At 46.2% G+C, this 21,892-nt stretch overlaps 1 protein-coding gene across 2 annotated transcripts in view; it reads left to right on the plus strand.

The window, feature by feature from the left end:
• The window catches only part of LOC147105114 (prickle-like protein 1), a 151,212-nt gene that overhangs the window by 91,453 nt on the left and 37,867 nt on the right, over positions 1-21,892 (plus strand). The window contains exon 1 of one of the 2 annotated variants that reach the window (XM_086011194.1): positions 13,425-13,805. The exons of the other annotated variant lie outside the window; for it this stretch is intronic. The gene's annotated coding sequence lies outside the window, so the exon portion shown is untranslated. Of the gene's footprint in view, positions 1-13,424; positions 13,806-21,892 lie in introns of those variants that run through there. 2 annotated transcript variants of the gene reach the window in all.

The following is a 21,892-nucleotide window of genomic DNA, read 5'->3' on the forward strand; positions in this document are numbered from 1 at the left end:
CCAACTGCTTTTTTTCTGGATTGAAATGCTCTTGTGTGCGTTGCTATTGGAATAAACCATGGCTCCCCCCAGCCAGTGGCCTAGTAGTTAAAGGCATCAAATGGTATGATACTAATCCAACCAGACCAGGTGTAATTCCCAGTCTGCCCACAGCTTCAGGAGTGGGTGGAAGGGGTATCCTGTTGGTTTCAGTACCCCTGGGGAGGAGGGGAGAAAAGACAGTAAGGGAAAGGTGCCACACCTGGTGGCTATCCAGTGTGACCCCTGTTGGAAAAGTGCCCGCGGGGACATCAGAAGGTCAAATAAGGTGCCACCACTGGTTGTCGGGGCTAACATGTAAAGAATGGGCATTTGGGTAAGGTAATAGAGGGCTACTAACGGAACCAGCAATGGTCAGCACCTTCAGGTGAGAAAATTAAGTAAAGCATTGTGGAATACTTAGGGGCCTGTTAATGGGACAATAGTTTCTTGTTGTGCCATTAATAGAGATCCCTCAGTGTCAGCTGTGGCTCAGTGGGTAGCACACTCACCCTACTGAGTCAGAAGGTTGTGTGTTCAAGTCCTGTTCCAGGAACGTGAGCACATAAAAAATCTAGGCTGACACTGCAGTGCAGTATTGAGGGAGTGCTGCACTGTCGGAGGTACCGTTTTTCAGATGAGACATTAAACTGAGGCCCCGTCTGCTCTCTCAGGTGGACATAAAAGATCCCGCGGCACTATTTCGAAGAAGAGTAGGGGAGTTATCCCTGGTGTCCTGGCTAATATTTATCCCTCAATCAACATAACAAAAACAGATTATCTGGTTATTGTCACATTGCTGTTTGTGGGAGCTTGCTGTGTGCAAATTGGCTGTCACGTTTCCCACATTACAACAGTGACTACACTTCAAAAGTACTTCATTGGCTGTTAAGTGCTTTGAGATGTCCAGTGGTCGTGAAAGGCGCTATATAAATGCAAGTCTTTCTTTCTTTTCTCCAATATTTTTACAACTAATAAATAAAAATACTTCAAGAAAATGAAAAAAAAAGCGAGTAGCACACTCACCTACTGAGTCAGAAGGTTGTGGGTTCAAGTCCCGCTCCAGGAACGTGAGCACATAAAAAATCTAGGCTGACACTGCAGTGCAGTATTGAGGGAGTGCTGCACTGTCGGAGGTACCGTTTTTCAGATGAGAAGTTAAACTGAGGCCCCGTCTGCTCTCTCAGGTGGACGTAAAAGATCCCATGGCACTATTTTGAAAAAGAGCAGGGGAGTTATCCCTGGTGTCCTGGACAATATTTATCCCTCAACCAACATCACAAAAACAGATTATCTGGTCATTAGCACATTGCTGTTTGTGAGAGCTTGCTGTGCGCACATTGGCTGCCGCGTTTCCCACATTACAACAGTGACAGTACTTCATTGGCTGTAAAGCGCTTTGAGATGTCTGGTGGTCGTGAAATGCGCTATAGAAATGCAAGTCTTTCTTTCTCAGGAATCTTCAGTGAGTACTCCCACTCTGTTTCTCGTCTTCACTTATCACTTTTCAGGAAAGGAAGGGAGAAAGCTGAGGAAATATCATTTTAAAAAACCAACATGGCTGACAGTGACTTGGAAGGCTGTAAGTCAGCTGAGCAGTTCTGATGACACCAGCAGAACCGTGTGTTCTAATTACTGCCTTAAATCTGCCAGCTGTTTTCTTTATAATTTATTCTCAAGAGTTGTTTTTGGAACAATTTTCATTTTCCACATTTCCTGTTGTGTTGTGAGATGAGACGTTAAACCGAGGGCCCGTCTGCTTTCTCAGGTGGACGTACAAGATCCCGTGGCACTATTTGAAGGCGAGCAGGGGAGTTATCCCCAGTGTCCTGGCCAATATTTATCCCTCAGCAAACATCACTAAAAAAAAACAGATGATCTGGTCATCACTACATTGCTGCTTGTGGGAGCTTGCTGTGCGCAAATTGGCTGCTGCATTTCCTACATTACAACAGTGACTACACTTCAAAAGGTACTTCATTGAGCTTTGAGACGTCCCGAGGATGTGAAGGCCGCTTTACAAATGCAAGTTCTGGCTTTCTTTCATAAACTCACAATTCTTCATACAGCTGCCTGCCTTTGACAAAAATGTCACTCAATAATCACGGTCTGCTATCGAAAGAAACTGAATTTTGAAAAATTATTAAAAGAGAAAAAAGCCTCATAGGAGCCAGAGCAGCAAGAGGTAGAATAAAGCATTGAGCTCTACGGCACAGAAGGAGGCCATTCGGTCAATCGTACCTTTGCTGACTCTCTCAGAGCGTTATCTACTTAGTCAACGCACTCCTGGCCGGCCTCCCACATTCCACCCTACGTAAACTTGAGGTCATCCAAAACTCGGCTGCCCGACCTTGGTGCCTAACTCGCACCGAGCCCCGTTCACCCATCTCCCCTGTGCTCGCTGACCTACATTGGCTCCCGGTTAAGCAACGCCTCGATTTCAAAATTCTCATCCTTGTTTTCAAATCCCTCCATGGCCTCGCCCCTCCCTATCTCTGTAATCTCCTTCAGCCCCACAACCCTCCGAGATATCTGTGCTCCTCTAATTCTGCCCTCTTGAGCATCCCTGATTATAGTCGCTCAACCTTTGGTGGCCGTGCCTTCTGTTGCCTAGGCCCTAAGCTCTGGAATTCCCTGTCTAAACCTCTCTGCCTCGCTACCTCTCTTTCTTCCTTTAAGACGCTCCTTAAAACCTACCTCTTTGACCAAGCTTTTGGTCACCTGCCCTAATTTCTCCTTATGTGGCTCGGTGTCAATTTTTTTGTCTTAATATACTCCTGTGCAGTGCCTTGGGATGTTTTACTACGTTAAAGGCGCTATATAAAAACAAGTTGTTGTTGTTGTAGTCCCGTTCCTCTGTCCTTTCTCCATACCCCTTTAAAAAAAACAATTCAAATATTTATCGGTCTCCCTTTTAAAAGCTAGTGTGGGTTCTGTTCGCACCATTGTTTCTGGTAGGACATTCAAGGGTGAACCTCAACATTGGCAGGGGCACAAAACGGGCAATGGAAAGGAAAATCCGGTGGAGTGTATAACGTGCTGCCGACTCACTATCACCCGGTTTGCACTCCCACTGAAGTTAAATTTCACCCCCTCTATGTCCTAACAACAAAATTCTCCTAACCTTTCCCATTAAAAAGAAGTCTGAAAATCTGGTTTATACAGAGACACGCACCATTACAGATAGACACAACAGTTTGTTAGTCATTGCCCGATAGGGCGCCTGGAGATGGACAGGGAATTACAGGACAAAGCCTATCATTAGTAGAGACATAAACATAGAGGACACAATACTTGCCAACACTCCATTATAAGTTTCACTTCCGTATTATGAGGGAAAGGAGATGATAAGGGTATTAAGCCGTTTCTTTACAAGCCCAGTTACACTCATATAATATATCACTTCACACTGGCAAAGGCCACCAGGAGTTCAGATGACTTATGGTTGTTGAGGTTGAATTGCAAGCTATCACTGCTTTGACAATGTCAACTCACAGCCAATTGGATTTGAACTCACATGATTCAGCGAGTTTATTCAGTGAGCAGCTGAACTGTGGAGATCGAGAAAGTCCGGGGTTCTACCGTCCCCTGCCCCGCCTCCATTTGTAGCGAATTACAAATTTCTGTTGTGGTGGTGATAGAGGCAGTCGGGCTCAGCACCCTTGGGTTGTGGAAAAGAAAATCACTCGGGTTTCCTGCTTCTGACTGTGATCCTGTAGCCCGTACTGGAAGCGTGGACGTTGACATCGGAGTGAGAACGTGACCGGATTCGCCTGGGGATGAATAGCCTTGGTGGCACTCATTGGCGAGACTTACACGTGAAGGATGCCATGGCAAGGTACTAGAGGGGGGCATTAATACCTGCAGAATTGTGCCCAGTGGAGGGGAGGGAGAAAGGCGGAGGAGAAAATATCAAATCAAATCAAATCAAATCAACTTTTATTGTCATTGTTAGTGCACAAGTGCAGTACAACGAAATGTAGGCTTGCGGCTCCCGAGAGTGTACATTTGGATTAAGACATTTAAACATTCAACATACATTTGGCTTGTAGTATATTAACATAAATAAATATAACCATAATAAAGTGCATTGGCAGATGTGCAGGCTTTAGAGTTTATTTGTGGAGTTCAGTAGGATGACAGCCCTGGGAAAGAAGCTGTTCCTAAATCTGGTCGTACGGGTGCGAATGCATCTGTAGCGTCTCCCAGATGGCAGGAGGGCGAACAGACTGTGGCTGGGGTGGGTAGGGTCTTTGATGATGGACCGTGACCTCCGTAGACAGCATTTCTGGTATATGTGCTCTATGGTCGGTAGCCGGGTGCCGGTAATGCGTTGGGCAGTTTTGACTACCCGCTGCAGGGCTTTCCGGTCATAGTAGCTACAGCTGCCATACCATACTGTGATACAGTTTGTCAGGATGCTCTCTATAGTGCAGCGGTAAAAGTTAAGAGAGGATCAGGGGTGACAGATTACATCCCTTCAGCCTCCTTAGGAAATATAGGCGCTGCTGGGCCTTCTTCACCAGAGAGGAGGTGTTGAGGGACCAGGAGAGGTCTTCCGTGATGTGGACGCCGAGGAACTTAAAGCTGTCCACCCTTTCCACCACAGCCCCATTGATGTGGATGGGGGTGTGACTTCCGCCTTTGGACTTCCTGAAGTCCACAATGATTTCTTTTGTTTTGTTTTCAAGGAGAAGAATAAAACGCTTGGTTCCTAGAAAAAGTCATTAATCAGTTTACTGTGCTAATTGTCGTGTGGAACTCTGGTGATGGGAAAAGTAGCACCAAGGACATCAAGTCAGAACTTGAATCAGTGCAGCCTTACAATTTATTCTCATTCTAAGATAGGACAAAATAACTTGCATTTACCTTATCTCAGAAACATCCCCCAAAAACGCTTCCACATATTTTGAAGCGTAGTCACTTGCTGCCATGTAGGTAAACATGGCAGCCATTTTGTGCACAGCAATGTCCCAACAAACAGCAGTGAGTTGAATGACCAATCAATCTATTCTCGGTGGTGTTGGTTGGAGGAAGAACTTTTGGAGGCGGGAACTGGAAGAGCTCCTTTTCTTCAGGTAGTGCCACACAGGATCTTTCATCCTCACCTGAATCACTGGAAAAAGCAGATGGCGCCTCTGCTTAATATCTCGATTTATGTTAAGAAAGAACCCCAACCAGTCCCCATCCACCACCACCCTCCTCCGCCTGGCTGAACTTGTTCTCATATTGAACAACTTCTCCTTTGACTCCACTCACTTCCTCCAAATTAAAGGTGTTGCTATGGGAACCTCCATGGGCCCTAGCTATGCCTGCCTATTCATGGGATATGTGGAACATTCTTTGTTCCAGTCCTACTCAGGTCCCCTCCCTCACCTCTTTTTCCGGTACATCGATGATTGTATCGGTGCCGTTTCCTGCTCTCGCCCTGAACTAGATAAGTTCATTCACTTTACTTCCAATTTCCACCCTTCCCTCACCTTCACATGGTCCATCTCCGACTCTTCCCTTCCCTTCCTTGACTTCTCCGTCTCCATTTCTGGCGATCGGCTTTCGACAAACATCCACTACAAGCCCACCGACTCCCACAGCTACCTGGACTACACTTCCGCCCACCCCGCTTCCTGTAAGGACTCTATTCCATTCTCCCAGTTTCTCCGTCTCCGCCGCGTCTGTTCTGACGATGCCACCTTCCGCACCGGTGCTTCCGACATGTCTTCCTTTTTCCTCAACCAAGGATTCCCCTCTACTGTGGTTGACACCGTGTCTGTTCTATTTCCCACACTTCTGCTCTCACCCCTTCCCCTCCCTCCCAGAACCATGATAGGGTTCCCCTTGTCCTCACCTTTCACCCCACCAGCCTCCACATTCAACGTATCATCCTCCGCCATTTCCGCCACCTCCAACGTGATCCCACCCCCAACACATCTTCCCCTCACCTCCCCTTTCAGCATTCCGAAGGGACCACTCCCTCCGCGACACCCTGGTCCACTCCTCAATCACCCCTAACAGCCCTTCTCCTTCGCCTGGCACCTTCCCGTGCAAGCGCAGGAGATGCAACACATGCCCTTTTACCTCCTCCCTTCCCATTGTCCAGGGTCCCAAACACCCCTTCCAGGTGAAACAGCGATTTACTTGTACTTCTTGCAATTTAATATACTGTATTCGCTGCTCACGATGCAGTCTCCTCTACATTGGGGAGACCAAACGCAGATTGGGCGACCGCTTTGCGGAACATCTCCGTTCAGTCCGTAAGGGTGACCCTGAGCTTCCGGTCGCCTGTCACTTTAATTCACCGCTTCACTCCCACTCTGACCGCTCCGTCCTCGGGCTATTGCATTGTTCCAATGAAGCTCACGTAAGCTCGAGGAACAGCACCTCATCTTTCGATTAGGCACTTTACAGTCTGCCGGACTCAACATTGAGTTCAACAATTTCAGATAATTATCCCTGCCCTCATTTTTCGTGCTGTATGATTCTTGTCACTCCCATTTGCAACATTTTATCTTTCCTGCCTCTTACAAAAGTACAGGATGTTCTTTCAATTCCTTCCTCCCCTCCTAAACCGCCCCCCCCCCCAACCCCCTGTCTCTGCACCTGCTTAATATCTGTTACATCTCCAGCTTTTTCCAGTTCTGATGAAGGGTCCCAGACCTGATACGTTAACTCTGTTTCTCTCTCCACAGATGCTGCCTGGCCTGCTGAGTATTTGCAGCATTTTCTGTTGTTATTTCAGATTTCCAGCATCCGCAGTATTTTGCTATTGTAGTAGAGAAGAGAGAGTCTGGGTGAAGTGGTAGTCCTCGATGAAAGGGATAATTAATTTTCAGCTGCAGCTCTAAGCGACCAAGAAAAATGCAGCTACACCCATAGAGACTCGGATGTGGAATATAAATTAATATTGGTCTGGGGGAGAGTACAAGAGGGTTCCACCTCCAGACCTCCCAGAAGTGAGGTGTTCAGACACGGACTGGCAAAATGAAATAAACATAAATATTTTTTTAGGAGGCACAAAAATGAATGGTTATAGCACGGAATGAGAATAGGTGCAAAGGACTGCATGGAAAGTAAAGTAAAGGTAAATCATTAGAAGAAATTATAAGACTTGCCAAAACAATGTGTAATGTTGCCTTTGGTCTTCATCAGTATGGGAAGGGTTAGCTTCGGGATTGCTGGGGACACACTGTTGGGCTCAGGACCTTTGGGGAGAGGAAATCCCGACACTGCCCGGACCTTAAAGGCAGTAGCAATGTTAAAGGGGACAGCCAGAGGCATTTTGAACGTTGCAAGTAACAACACAGGATTATTGTTGGGAGAACTTCTGATGAAGAGCAATAAGTCTTAAAAGTAATTAATGTTTGCCGGAAGCTGTGATTTGCATGCTGGTGGTCTTTGCTTTTATTTAACGGAGTGAATATTGACACCACTGTGTCAATTAATGAAAAGAAAAAAAGAAAGACTTGCATTTATATAGCGCCTTTCATGACCACCGGACGTCCCAAAGCGTTTTACACAGTACTTTTTTGAAGTGTAGTCACTGTTGTAATGTAGGAAACACAGCAGCCAATTTGTACACAGCAAGCTCCCACAAACAACAATGTGATAATGACCAGATATTGGCCCAGAAATTCGGGTCTCCACGGGTGAGGACGCACGGGGTACTCACCCGTAAGCCCAATGGAAGTGCCGGTTTCCTGCATGCACTGCGCATGCGCGGGAAACCGGCACTTCCATTCCCCTGAACGAAGGGGTTCAGAGGTCGAACGCGTGCGCAGGAGAGGCTGCGCGTGCGCATCGAACTTACGTTTTTCTTGCAGGTTTTCCCGGGAGGGTAATTCTCCAGAAGTTAGACATTTAAAAAGCAGTCGCAAGGCCTGCTTTTTACAAGGTAAGTGGTGAATTAATTAAAATTAAAACATTTTTCCCACAGGTTTATTATTTTTAAATACTTTAAAGAAAGGTAAGTTTATTTTTAGTCCCGTTAGAAAATAAAATTATTTTTTTCAAAAATTTAAATTATTGTTTAAAATAGTTATTTCAATTCAATTCATGTAATTTATAGTTTATTTTTAAAATGTGATGTTTTTTTTAATTTATTTGACGATTTAGTGATGTTTTGGGGCTTATAGTATTTATACTATAAGCCCTTCCTGTCAAACTTATGAATGAAGCATTCCCTGCTCCGATTGGCTCACGTGATCCCAGGGGACGCATCGAACTAACTGCGCCCCTGGGATACGCAAGCACTGCGTGCCGGTAGTTGGAGCAGGTCCAGGATCGGAATTCCATGGGGGCCCACAGCACAACGGCCGGCGCGCAAGGTAAGTGCAGGTCGGGGACTTACACCCACGGGAAGCCCCTGACCCGAATTTCTGGGCCAATCTGTTGTAGCGATGTTGATTGTGGGATAAATATTGGCTAGGACACCGGGGATAACTCCCCTGCTCTTCTTCGAAATAGTGCCACGGGATCTTTTACGTCCATCTGAGGGGGCAGATGTGGCCTCGGTTTAACATCTCATCCGAAAGACAGACCTCCGATAGTACAACACTCCCTCAGCACTGCACTGGGACTGTCAGCCTAGTTTTTTCTGCTCAAGACTCGAGTGGGATTTGAACCCACCACCTTCTGACTCAGTAGCGAGGGTGCTACCCACTGAGCCACAGCTGACAATGCGTTGGAGGTGGGTGAGACTTTTGGTTTTAATTTACCAGAGTCTCCGAACTCATGACCGAAACTACGGCAAACAGTGTCTCCCGAGTACAGCAGGATGATTTCTCCAGCAAAAAATGCAGTGAGTGGAGCATAGTTACATAATAGTTGCGTAAAATCAATCCCAGTCACTGACAGCAGACGTGATTGACGGGGGAATTATCCAAACCTCTCCATTCTGGCCGGGACGTATGGTGTCACGATATGCAGCCTTTATTTAAAAGGTTCTGTCCCCTGTGAATGAGGGCATGCTGCTGTGCCATGGCTGGGATGGCAACCACAGACTAGGCACTCCTGCAGTATGCCTTTGAGGGAGCTGGTATAAGGGCAGCACCGTGGTGCCAAGCACTAGATGGAAGAACAAGGATGATATGAGGAATGATGGTGTGGGAATAGGAGGAGGGTGCTGGTTTGACTGTGTGGCTTTTCTTTCTTATTCAAGGTGGCAGGTATAGAACTAGGGGGCATAGTCTCAGAATAAGGGGTCGTCCATTTAAAACGGAGATGAGGAGGAATTTCTTCTCTGAGGGTCGTGAAACTTTGGAATTCTCTACCCTAGAGAGCTGTGGAGGCGGAGTCATTTAATATATTCAAGGCGGAGGTAGACAGATTTTTGAAAAACTGAGGAGTCAAGGGTTATGGGGAGCGGGCAGGAAAGTAAAGTTGAGGCCAAGATCAGATCAGCCATGATCTTATTGAATGGAGCAGCAGGTTCGAGGGGCCGAATGGCCTACTCCTGCTCCTATTTCTTATGTTCTTGTGTATAGGGTTGGGAGAGGGGACTTTCTATGGTGTGACAAATTAATTATTGTCTCCCTAAAAATTGTTTTGCTCGGAGCTACCCGGGTGAATAACTTCATCAGCTGTCGACTCGGCTTCTGGTCATTTCCCCTCATATACCTCAAAATAAGCCATATCGCAAAAGGTGGGGTGGGGGGGAGTGGGGAGGGAATCCATGTTGCTATACAGGCCTCCATTAGTATAGAATCATAGAATAGTACAGCACAGAAGGAGGCCATTCGGCCCATCGAGTCTGCGTCGGTTAACAGTATTCTGCAACAGGTCTTAAAGCAGCAAATTCATTATGTTATTCAAAAAGCCAAAAGATAAAGGGCGCTCTTAACACTAACAACCTGTCCCTTAAGACTGCTTAGCAGCTCAGGATTCAGTAGCGCGTGGTGCTTCCCAGATCAGTCTGCCTGCGAACTGCACCAGGCGCTATTACAGGAAACCTATGACCGCAGGTCTCTCCAATTCATCGCCATGGAATGTCCATTGTTGTACCCAGTTCAGGCACAATTAGGTGCAGCCACCGGCAGGAAATTCGAGGGCAGTGCTACACAGGGGCAGAATGGGAGCAAAAGATTAACTCCCACTTTTCCTCTGTGCAGCGCTCATTTTCCGGGCGTTAAACCCAGGAAAATCTCCTCTTTTATCATTACTGTGGTGTATGTAACCTGTTCCACCTTAAGAGAACTTAAGCCTGTTCCACCTTAAGAGATGTACTACTTTCTCTGGCTGCTGTATACGTAATACCGGTGGTGACCACCGGTATATAAGCACTGTGTAGTAATATTGTATTTAGTATAGTCCTGACCTCCAACCAGTAAAGACCTGTTGAACTTTAATCTTGTAGTCTGTGGTAGTAATTAAAGCTAGAACACACAGACTTAACAATTACAAGCACAAGTTCATAGGTCAAAGTCAGTCTTACATTTATATAGCGCCTTTCACGACCACCGGACGACTCAAAGCGCTTTACAGCCAATGGAGAAGGCAGACGGGCCCTCGGTGTAACGTCTCATCTCACAACACAACAGGAAATGTGGAAAATGAAAATTGTTTCAAAAACAACTCTTGAGAATAAATTATAAAGAAAACAGCTGGCAGATTTAAGGCAGTAATTAGAACACACGGTTCTGCTGGTGTTATCAGAACTGCTCAGCTGATTTACAGTCTTCCAAGTCACTGGCAGCCATGTTGTTTTTTTAAAACAATATTTCCTCAGCTTTCTCCCTTCCTTTCCTGAAAAGTGCTGGAAAACATGTTTTGATGAGGTCCGCTAAGTGAAGACGGGAAACAGAGTGGGAATACTCACTGAAGATTCCTGAGAAAGAAAGACTTGCATTTCTGTAGCGCCTTTCACGACCACCAGACATCTCAAAGTGCTTTACAGCCAATGAAGTATTTTTGAAGTGTAGTCACTGTTGTAATATGGGAAACGCAGCAGCCAATTTGCACACAGCAAGCTCCCACAAACATCAATGTGCTAATGACCAGATAATCTGTTTTTGTTATGTTGGTTGAGGGATAAATATTGGTTAGGACACCAGGGATAACTCCCCTGCTCTTCTTCAAAATAGTGCCATGGGATCTTTTACGTCCACCTGAGCAAGCAGACGGGGCCTTGGTTTAACGTCTCATCCAAAAGACGGCACCTCCGACAGTGCAGCGCTCCCTCAGCACTGCACTGGAGTGTCAGGCTAGATTTATGTGCTCAAGTCCCTGGAGTGGGACTTGAACCCATCAACCTTCTGACTCAGAGGCAAGAGTGCTACCCACTGAGCCACAGCTGACACTAAGTTGTTGAACAGACCACAATGTCGAAAAGGCATTAACATGCAGTGCATCTTGTAGATGGTACACAATGCAGCCACGGTACGCCGGTGGTAGAGGGAGTGAATGTTTAAGGTGGTGGATGGGGGTGCCAATCAAGCGGGCTGCTTTGTCCTGAATGGTGTCGAGCTTCTTGAGTGTTGTTGGAGCTGCACTCATCCAGGCAAGTGGAGAGTATTCCATCACACTCCTGACTTGTGCCTTGTAGATGGTGGAAAGGCTTTGGGGAGTCAGGAGGTGAGACACTCACTACAGAATACCTAGCCTCTGACCTGCTCTTGTAGCCATAGTATTTACGTGGCTGGTCCAGTTAAGTTTCTGGTCAATACTGATGTTGGGGGATTCGGCGATGAGAATGCCGTTGAATGTCAAGGGGTGGTGGTTAGACGCTCTCTTGTTAGAGATAGTCATTGCCTGACACTTGTGTGGCGCGAATGTTACTTGCCACTTATCAGCCCAAGCCTGAATGTTGTCCAGGTCTTGCTGCATGTGGGCATAGATCTCTTGGTTTACATTAGAGATTCTCTCAGAGGCAGTTCCACTGCTGATCTCCATTCGACCTTCACAAATGACCATACTATCCACTAAAGATGCTTCTTGCATCAGTATGTCCCTACAAAGAGAATAGTGCGAGTACTTATTGATTGGCAAGGGAGGGAGGAAGACAGAAATGACACTCAGCCAGCACTAGAGTCGCCAGCTCTCCCGGATAGTCCTGGAGTCCCCAGGAATTACGGATTAATCTTCCGGATACTGCTGTGAGCAATCCAGGAGCAAATCATAGCGGCTTTTTAAAAAAATGGGAGATGGGAATAAAGGCTGTTTGACTGTTTGACCAATTGGGTGATGAAGGGTTTGTTCACTGTCCAATTGGTGTGGAAAGGAGGTGCGCTGTGAGGATGGGCGTGTCGGCCGACTAATCACGGGGGCGTGGGAGTGGGGCGGTTGGAGGTGGGAGGTCACGCGATGAAACCTCCAACCAAAATTGCCAGCCCTAGTGTACTGTGTCCTGGCCTCCAAACTGACCGCGGCACAAGGTAAACCCCCATAAACCAGGTCACTTTACCCTAGAACCAAATGGATGATCAGAATTTGCACAGCTAATTTGCACAGCGCTTCAGCTATGAAGAAAGACTGGACAGGCTGGGGTTGCTTTCCTTGGAGCAGAGAAGGCTGAGGGGGGTCCTGATTGAGGTGTACAAAATTATGAGGGGCATAGATAGGGTGGATAGAAAGGAACTTTTCCCCTTAGTAGAGGGGTCAATAACAAGGGGGCATAGATTCAAGGTAAGGGGCAGGAGGTTTAGAGGGGATTTGAGGGAAAACTTTTTCACCCAGAGGGTGGTTGGAATCTGGAACTCACTGCCTGAAAGGGTGGTAGAGGCAGGAACCCTCACAACATTCAAGAAGCATTTGGATGAGCACTTGAAATGCCATAGCATACAAGGCTACGGACCAAGTGCTGGAAAATGGGATTAGATTAGACAGGGCTTGATGGCCGGCGCGGACGCGATGGGCCGAAGGGCCTCTTTCTGTGCTGTATGACTCTATGCCTCTATTATAATTTTTTTTATATTAACACTGACACAAAATCCATTTGTTCATCCATGTGTGAGTTTAAACAGGATTGAGACTGAAATCTGGGAATGTAAATCTTGACCAAAATCATAACCAGTGTATTTAAGGCTGAGCTTATGACTCATTCATGGAATGTGACAAGATACTGTTACATAGAGAGTAAAAAGACAGCAGCAACAGCACAAAGCAGATCAGATTCTACTCTTCAGCAGTGACCACTATTTTGCAAACCTAAATATGGATTAGTTCCAGCAAAAGCTTTATATTGACAGCCTTTGTGTCGAATCCCTTGAGCCTACTCATGATAACACTCTGTACATGAACTGAAAAGTACTTTGCAATATGCCCTGATTAGCGCAAACATGATGCTTAAAAGCCATTGAATTCTCGACAGCTAATGAAAGCACAAAAGAGCTTCTCCTATTGGTCTCTGCTTCCCCGTGCAATTAATTGACTGCTTACATTAGAGCAAGAGGAAGGTGCCAGTTCAGGGCTCTCAAGTACAAACAGCCTTTATTGCAGTCTGTTGACAAAGCACATTATGAAGGCTTGATAGCAGGTTGATAAAGTGAGCTCTCTGGTTAACGATTGCAGTGGGAGAGGAGTTGTTAGCATATAAAGTAACCTAGCTAAGGGCAAGCAAGTCAGTTCCTGTACTTCATGTACAGTGGGTGGTTCTCGCTCCTCAGTGCTAAACACACCACAAAAGCAGTCAGTCTCCACACGCAAAGAACTGGAATGGAAGGCAAGAGATAAGTGGGTATTGCCTTACCACAGTTGCTGTACTTTGAATGCCAAAAGGCATTCCTGCCACACTCTGTGAACGGAACGGATAAGTGCTAAAGAACTCGGCAGCTCGAGAAAACGAGGTGGGAAAGAAGGTAAATTTTCAAGTGTGGCTTTTGAAGTCTCTTTCATACTTTCTTGTGTCGAACCTTGTATAAAATCAGAAATCACTGTGGTAACGTTAAGTCGTGGGTGAACAGCTTAATGATCATTAGCAGGACCTGCGAGTGAGTTTCGAATGTGTAATTCAAATCGAAAGGTTTTACTGGGGTCAGAAGCTGTAAGAGTGAAGTTCAAACCGGTTTATGGATTTTAACAGAAGCACCCCCTCTCCCCAATTGAATTGAAACCTTCAACTCTCCTCTATTTTATACAAATAGACATTTCACAAGCTTTAAAAGTGAAATGTGCTAAAGATCATTGTTAAACTGAAGCTGCTGGGGTTCGGAGGTAGGCGATTAAAAGCGACTGACTCCAAGCTGTACATCACATGGGAGGTCCGACAGTGTTATAGCATGCTTTTGGGTAGCAGTTCACTGGTTTATATACTGTTCCTACAGTCTCTGTTCGCCTAGCTGGGCTGTATTTACTGCCAAAATCTACATTCCCAGTATTAACCGTTTACATTTCAGTTGAAAAGCTGTGCTTGTTTTAGCAAAGGTATTATTTTAGTGCATTATGCTTCGATTTCCTTTCCGGTGTTTCAAAGGGGCTATTGTTGTATCATACATTTGGATTGACTATATTCACGGAACAGCCACGCACTAAGTTGCCAACCATCCAGTTTTTGAATGGGCTGCCTAGAAATTTCCTAGCCACCAAACTCTTGTTTTAAAAAAAAATACAAACGTCCAACTTACTTTTGAGATTAGTAAAACTTTCAATGCATTTTCATCGTTGGCCAAACAAGCCTCAGAATTCCTGCCCTGTGCCCATCCTGCTCTGCTCCTGTTAAAGAAAGACTTGCATTTCTATAGCGCCTTTCACGACCACCAGACGTCTCAAGGCGCTTTACAGCCAATGAAGTACTTTTTGAAGTGTAGTCACTGTTGTAATGTACAAAGAAGGTTCACTCGGTTAATCCCGGGGATGAGGGGATGGACATATGAGGAGAGGTTGAGTAGATTGGGACTCTACTCATTGGAGTTCAGAAGAATGAGAGGCGATCTTATTGAAACATATAAGATTGTGAAGGTGTTGGATCGGGTGGATGCGGGGAAGATGTTCCCGATGATGGGTGAAACTAGAACTAGGGGGCATAGTCTTAGAATAAGGGGCTGCTCTTTCAAAACTGAGATGAGGAGGAACTACTTCACTCAGAGGGTGGTAGGTCCATGGAATATGCTGCCCCAAAAAGCTGCAGAAGCTACATCATTACATAAATTTAAAACAGAAATAGACAGTTTCCTAGAAGTAAAGGGAATTAAGGGTTACGGGGAGCGGGCAGGAATTTGGACATGAGTCTAGGTTCGGATCGGTCATGGCCCTGTGGGTAGCGGAGCGGGCCCAGGGGCCGTGTAGCCTGATCCTGCTCCTATTTCGTGTGTCTAATTCTGTTAGATTCAGGAGATGGTTCTGTGATAGTAGATTGGCGGTTAGGATCAGATCAGCCATGATCTTATTGAATGGCGGAGCAGGCTCGAGGGGCCAATTGGCCTACTCCTGCTCCTATTTCTTATGTTCTTATGTTCTTATGTCACTGCTTTTATGCCCAGGTTCAGTTTTGGATTTGGCAAGGGACGGAAACTGCCACAACAGCCTCCTCTAAAGGCCACCATGACAGACACCACAGTAGGCCCTTGCCACATCTTGTTGCCTATCCAGACTTTTCGTCTTGGGAGTAATTTTTTATTTCCAATATTATCCTTCTGCTTTTCTGCACCTCTCTCCACCTTCAAAAGCCTCCTGAAAGCCCATCTCGCCTTCAGTAACCTCCTTAAACTTTGTCCAGATCCTGCTCCGTGTCTGAATTTCCCCCCCCCCCCCACCCCCATCCCTTCTTGTGAAGCACTTTAAGATATTTAGCATTGTTGAAGCGGTTGCAAAAGAAATAACAAATTTGCATTGATATAGTGCCTTTCACGTCCTCAGGACGTCCCATGGCATTTTACAGTCCCTCAAACAGAACGAGATAGGCCAGTGCAATCTGTGCTTTCCGGAGGTGTTGATTGAGGGATACATGTTGGCCAGGACACAGGGAGAACTTCCCTGCTCCTCTGCAAATATGCCTTTCAATTGGATCTTTCAGTTCCACCTGAGATTGCAGACGGGGCCTGGGTTTAATGTCTCATCCGAAAAGTCGCACCTCCGCAGCCTAAATATCGTGCTCAAGTCCTCTTCTTTCTTAGGCAGTCCCTCGGAAATGAGGATGACTTGCTTCCACATTAAAAATGAGTTCTCAGGTGACTGATGAGTCCAATGCGGGACCGACAGTCTCTGTCACAGGTGGGGCAGATGATGGTTGAGGGGGCGGGTGGGTGGGGTGCTTGGGTTGACATGCGCTGCCTGCGCTTGGCTTCCGCTTGCTCCCGGCGAAGAGACTCGAGGTGTTCGGCGCCTTCCCGGATGCTTCTCCTCCACTTTGTGTGGTCTTGGGTCAGGGATTCTCAGGTGTCGGTGGGGATGTTGCATTTTTTCAAGGAGGCTTTGAGGGTGTCCTTGAAGCGTTTCCTCTGCCCACCTGGGGCTCTCTTGCCGTGTCAGAGCTCAGGTCCTACAGTGAGGCAGAGGCACGACTGCTACCACTGAGCCAAGAGGGCGCTTAAAGTGTTCTCATTACACCACTAATGCTTTTAAGATAAACGCTCTATTTTTGAGAATAGGGGCATTGTTTCAACCTTGTGCTCTCAGTGGGTAAACATACCTCTTTCTTTACACCCCTCCCCTCCAGAATGATATTGGAAATTTGGAAACGCACGCACCTGAATTTCTGATATGCCCTCCAGTGGGCGAGACTCCCTGCAGGAAGCATGAAGTTGGCAAATTGCCCCCAATTCACAAGCTCCAATTTTGCGATCACTGAACCTTTCTCCTTGCATTCATTCTCACTATTTCACTACTGCAAACATAAATAGCACAGGTGACAAATTCGTCTGGTTTACTAATTTTCACTTTTTATTAAGTACTTTAATAAAAAGGTTATAGTGAAGCAGCACACGGCAGTAGCGCTCTAATCCGCACCGTCACAGGGAGGCAGGACCTGGGCTCGTGCCTGGGATTCCCAAACATGGTTAAGGTGTCACTCTCGGGTGTAGCTGTTTGTGGAAGTGACAAACCAGAGTTCCCGCCCCCGTACGGACAGCCAGCCCCATTTTGAACGAGGTGAGCTAGTCTACATCAATCACGGCCACTTTCCACCAGCCGGTTTAGTGTAGACGGTGGTGATCACAGGGGATGGTGCCAAGGTTTTCTAGACAAGAAAAAAGTAACTGAAAAATACTACAGGAAGATCTCAATTTTCTTTCAATTTTCCCCCTTTCTCTCTTTTCCTGCTGTTTGGGTCCTCATCTCCTCAAAGGAGGTATTGTGGAACTGTTTAGAAAATCTTAATGCCACCAAAACCCGAAAGGTAACTACTTTTTTTTTGAGAGGGATGGGGGAAGACTAGCTTCCTACTGGCTCAGTAGGTATATGCGCCACATGTTGTGGTACTGAGCCATACAGATCAGGAGGGGCCCCAGCTTCGATCCCTGGTCTGGGTTGGGTTAGCAGATCTAAGCCGAGGAACTACAGTGGACTTCTGCGTCCGTGGGTTAGGGAGGGGAAAATTGCTTCCAATTGCTATCCAGTCACCCCTGGTGGAAAGTGTGTAAATCTGTTGATTCCTTCTGATTGGAAACCCTACCAACACTGATGGCTTAGGACCACATTTGAAGACTAACCATTTGACCAAGGTACCTTGGGGGGGGAATGGTGTAAGTACCAGTGGAATTGTTCCTGAGCAAGAGTCACTACCATCAGCAGAGGAAGGGAGGAAATTGAAGACATAAAGGGAGCGAAATTCGGTCACGCCCCGTTTGAGGGCGGTAACCGCGTTAAGGTTGGACATTTAGCGCCCGGTGAGGAAGTACCGTCCCGGCTGCTAAATTCGACTTACCGTCCCACACAGGAAGTGGAGCGCAATCTCGGGTACTTCACTTCCTGCTGGGCGGTAACCAAGGTGATATCGGGATGCGATTGGCGGCGGAGGCGGAGCACTGCCGCATTTCAACGCCCCTCCCCTTCAGTTAAAGGGGAGGGCCGCTGCGCACTAGGGTTCTTCGTTGTATTTATAAAAGAAAATAAAGAAAGACTTGCATTTATATAGCACCTTTCACGACCACCGGACATCTCAAAGCACTTTACAGCCAATGAAGTACTTTTGAAGTGGAGTCACTGTTGTAATGTGGGAAACGCAGCAGCCAATTTGCACACAGCAAGCTCCCACAAACAGTAATGTGATAATGACCAGATAATCTGTTTTAGTGATGTTGATTGAGGGATAAATATTGGCCAGGACACCGGGGATAACTCCCCTGCTCCTCTTCGAAATAGTGCCATGGGATCTTTTACATCCACCTGAGAGAGCAGACGGTTTAATATCTCATCCGAAAGACGGCACCTCCGGCAGTGCTTGCTGTGCGCAAATTGGCTGCCGCGTTTCCTACATTACAGCAGTGACTACACTTCAAAAAGTACTTCATTGGCTGTAAAGCACTTTGGGCCGTCCAGTGGTCATGAAAGGCGCTATAGAAATGCAAGTCTTTCTTTTCTCATCAGCAAGCACTGTTCAAATAAAAAATAATAAGCAAATTGACAGAAGCAACCAAAGGATATTAGATTTACTTATCATTCTTTGTAGCTGGCAGTTTGATTTTTAAAACTGGTCCCGATGGCGAGACCATCGCTGTAATTTAAAACTCGTGGGGTTAATTATTTTCCATTTTATGTATTTCATTCTGTACTGTCAAAAACCCCCATTATGAATATCAGTGCGCGTAGACTGAGTACCCCAGCAGCTGTCAGGTACTGACCTCAGTGGAATGACAGTGTCTGTTAAAGCTTTCATTTCTTGTCTGCTTTCCAGAATGTCACATAAACACTTTGTAATCAGAAACTATACGTTTACACAACTCTCTCAAAGTAACAGACCTCTCTACTTTATCCCCAAACTGGTCGGAGTACCTATACCAGTCTCCATAGGGCCTTTTACATTGGTGGTCTTCTTATTTTGGGTTCAGGGAGTCTGGCACCCATGGGCTGGCGCCTGACATATATGATGTTAAAGTCTGTCTCCTGTAGGCCGACGTAACACTGATCTATTACCAGATTTAACAGCGTAAACACCAGGAGCTGGCTCCCGGACACCAAGCTCTGGGAATCTGAAGGGAAAGAAAGATTTGCATTTATGTAGCGCCTTTCACAACCTCAGGACGCCCCAAAGTGCTTTACAGCCAACAAAGTACTTTTTTTTTGAAGTGTGGTCACCGTTGTAATGCAGGAAACGCGGCAGACGATTTGTGCACAGCAAGCTCCCACAAACAGCAATGACCAGATAATCTGTTTCTTTTAGTGATGTTGCTGGAGGAAGAAATAGTGGCCAGGACACCGGGGAGAACCCCCCTGCTCTTGTTTGAAATAGCGCCATGGGATCTTTTACGCCTACCTGAGAGGGAAGACGGGGCCTTGGGTTTAATGCCTCATCCGAAAGAGGGCACCTCCGACAGTGCAGCACTCCCTCAGCACTGCACTGGGAGTGTCAGTATTTGGCGGACCAATAGCCAAATGGTTTACATGTCCTGCTATTGCACTTACACTGGGAAACTGAAAGGTCAATGGCAGAGGTTCACTTCAGGACCTGGTACGGCCTTGGGGCCTAACTCTAATCTAAAACAGGAGAAGATAGCTGGGTGCAATTGGGAATCCGGCCAAAGATCTCGTTTAAACATAGAAAACATAGAAGATAGGAGCAGGAGTAGGCCATTCGGCCCCTCGAGCCTGCTCCGCCATTCAACGAGATCATGGCTGATCATCCAAATTCAGTACCCTGTCCCTGCCTTCTCCCCATATCCCTTGATCCCTTTAGCCTTAAGAAATATATCCAACTCCTTCTTGAATATATTTAATGAATTGGCCTCCACTGCCTTCTGTGGTAGAGAATTCCACAGGTTCACCACTTTCTGGGTGAAGAAATTCCTCCGCATCTCTGTCCTAAATGGCTTACCCCTTATCCTTAGACTGTGACCCCTGTTCCAATTCCTACAGCACTTTGTAGATCCATAGTGATAATAGTTCTGTTACTGGACTGGGGGGTGTGTGTGGGTGGGTGGGGGGAGGGGGGAAAGTGCATAAAAGAAAAGGTTACTGAGAAATTTAAATGGAATTATTAGTGACATAAGAAAACTACTAGGCACTTGGTCTAAGCATTAAACAAAGCTTTAATCAACTGTTTTACAACATGGAGGTCTAGTTGTGTCCTTCACTAGTTCCTGTTAAGAATGTCCTGAGCAAGCTGGGTCCATGCCCGAGTATTTATACTCTCCCTGGACAGCACCACCCATAGGCTGCTCAGTATTATTTCATAAGTCTTTCTTTCATGAATGACTGATTCATGTCAATTAGTATATCTCTTTTTATTTGGCAACCTATAAAGAGCGTCGTAGTATGAAAGCTATTCTTTCATAAAACTAACATGACAGAAAAATATTTCCCCTGTCTGAAAATGACATTATTATAAATCATCTACACAGGCAACATGAAGAAATATTATAAAATGCAGATTTCATTCCCGAATGGACAGATGCAGCCTATCCATTTATTTAAAGCACCAGTTCCCCCCCCCCCAATAGTAATGGGTAAATGCAGTGTTCAGTGTGGGACTGAGCCATACGGATCAGCAAGGTCAGAGGTAGGATCTTCAGATGTCACTTGGGAGCTGCTACAAACAGAGCAGAAAAATAAATCCACTAGGAATCCTGATCGCAGTCACTATTAAATAGGGTGGCCATAATTTCTAAACCGAATCATACGAACATACATATGAACATACGAATTAGGAGCAGGAGTCGGCCACTCGGCCCCTCGAGCCTGCTCCGCCATTCAATAAGATCATGGCTGATCTGATTACTCCATATTCCCGCCTACCCCGATAACCTTTCACCCCCTTGCTTATCAAGAACCTATCTACCTCTGCCTTAAAAATATTCAAAGACTCTGCTTCCACCGCCCTCTGAGGAAGAGAGTTCCAAAGACTCACGACCCTCTGTGAGAAAAAAATTCTCCTCATCTCTGTCTTAAATTGGCAACCCTTTATTTTTTAACAGTAGCCCCTAGTTCTAGATTCTCCCACAAGAGGAAACATCCTCTCCACATCCACCCTGTCCAGACCCCTCAGGATACAAACGGACACAAGCCTAGCCTGTCCAACATTTCCTCATAAAACAACCCACCCATTCCGGGTATTAGTCTAGTAAACCTTCTCTGAACTGCTTCCAACACATTTACATCCTTTTTTAAATAAGGAGACCGATGCTGCACACAGTACTTCAGATGTGGTCTCACCAATGCCCTGTATAACTGAATCCAGGGACACACAGGGTGGGAGCACAGCAAAGTAGCCAGGACACATTTCAAGAAAACCTGTATGACAACTTTGTTGCTTCTGCTAGTGAAATGCACATAAAGACAACACTTTACACCGAATCTCGAATATTGTGTGTGTCCTGGCAATAGTGCTGTACCATCTATTCTGGTCCCTGAATACCCTAACTTATCATTTCTCAATGTTAAATCTGTTCCAAACAGACTGAGATTTGCCATATAAGGTGTGAAACACCCTCTGTCTCAGAAGGTTTCAGAAACCTCTCCCTGGTGTGAGAATTTAGAGCTTGCCATATTCAGTGATAAAAAGATGCACCATGCTAATCGGAGGTAAAGTAAATCCAAAGATGTGCGGGTTAGGTTGATTGGCTATGATAAAATTGACCCTTAGTGTTAGGGGGATTAAATACGTGGGATTACGGGGATAGAGTGGGATATGTGTTGGTGTAGGGGTTACGGGGATCGGGTGGGATATGTGTCGGTGCAGGCTCGATGGGCCGAAATGGCCTCTATCTGCACTGTGAGGTTTCTGTGATTCTGTGATACTCACCCACCAGCTCTCACCGTGCCCTCGGCTTCTCCCGCGCATATTAAAGGTTCCGCC

Source organism: Somniosus microcephalus, chromosome 18, assembly GCF_052327205.1.
Source record: "Somniosus microcephalus isolate GS21.2 chromosome 18, FLI_Smic_1.0, whole genome shotgun sequence".
NCBI classification, from domain to species: Eukaryota; Metazoa; Chordata; class Chondrichthyes; order Squaliformes; family Somniosidae; genus Somniosus; species Somniosus microcephalus.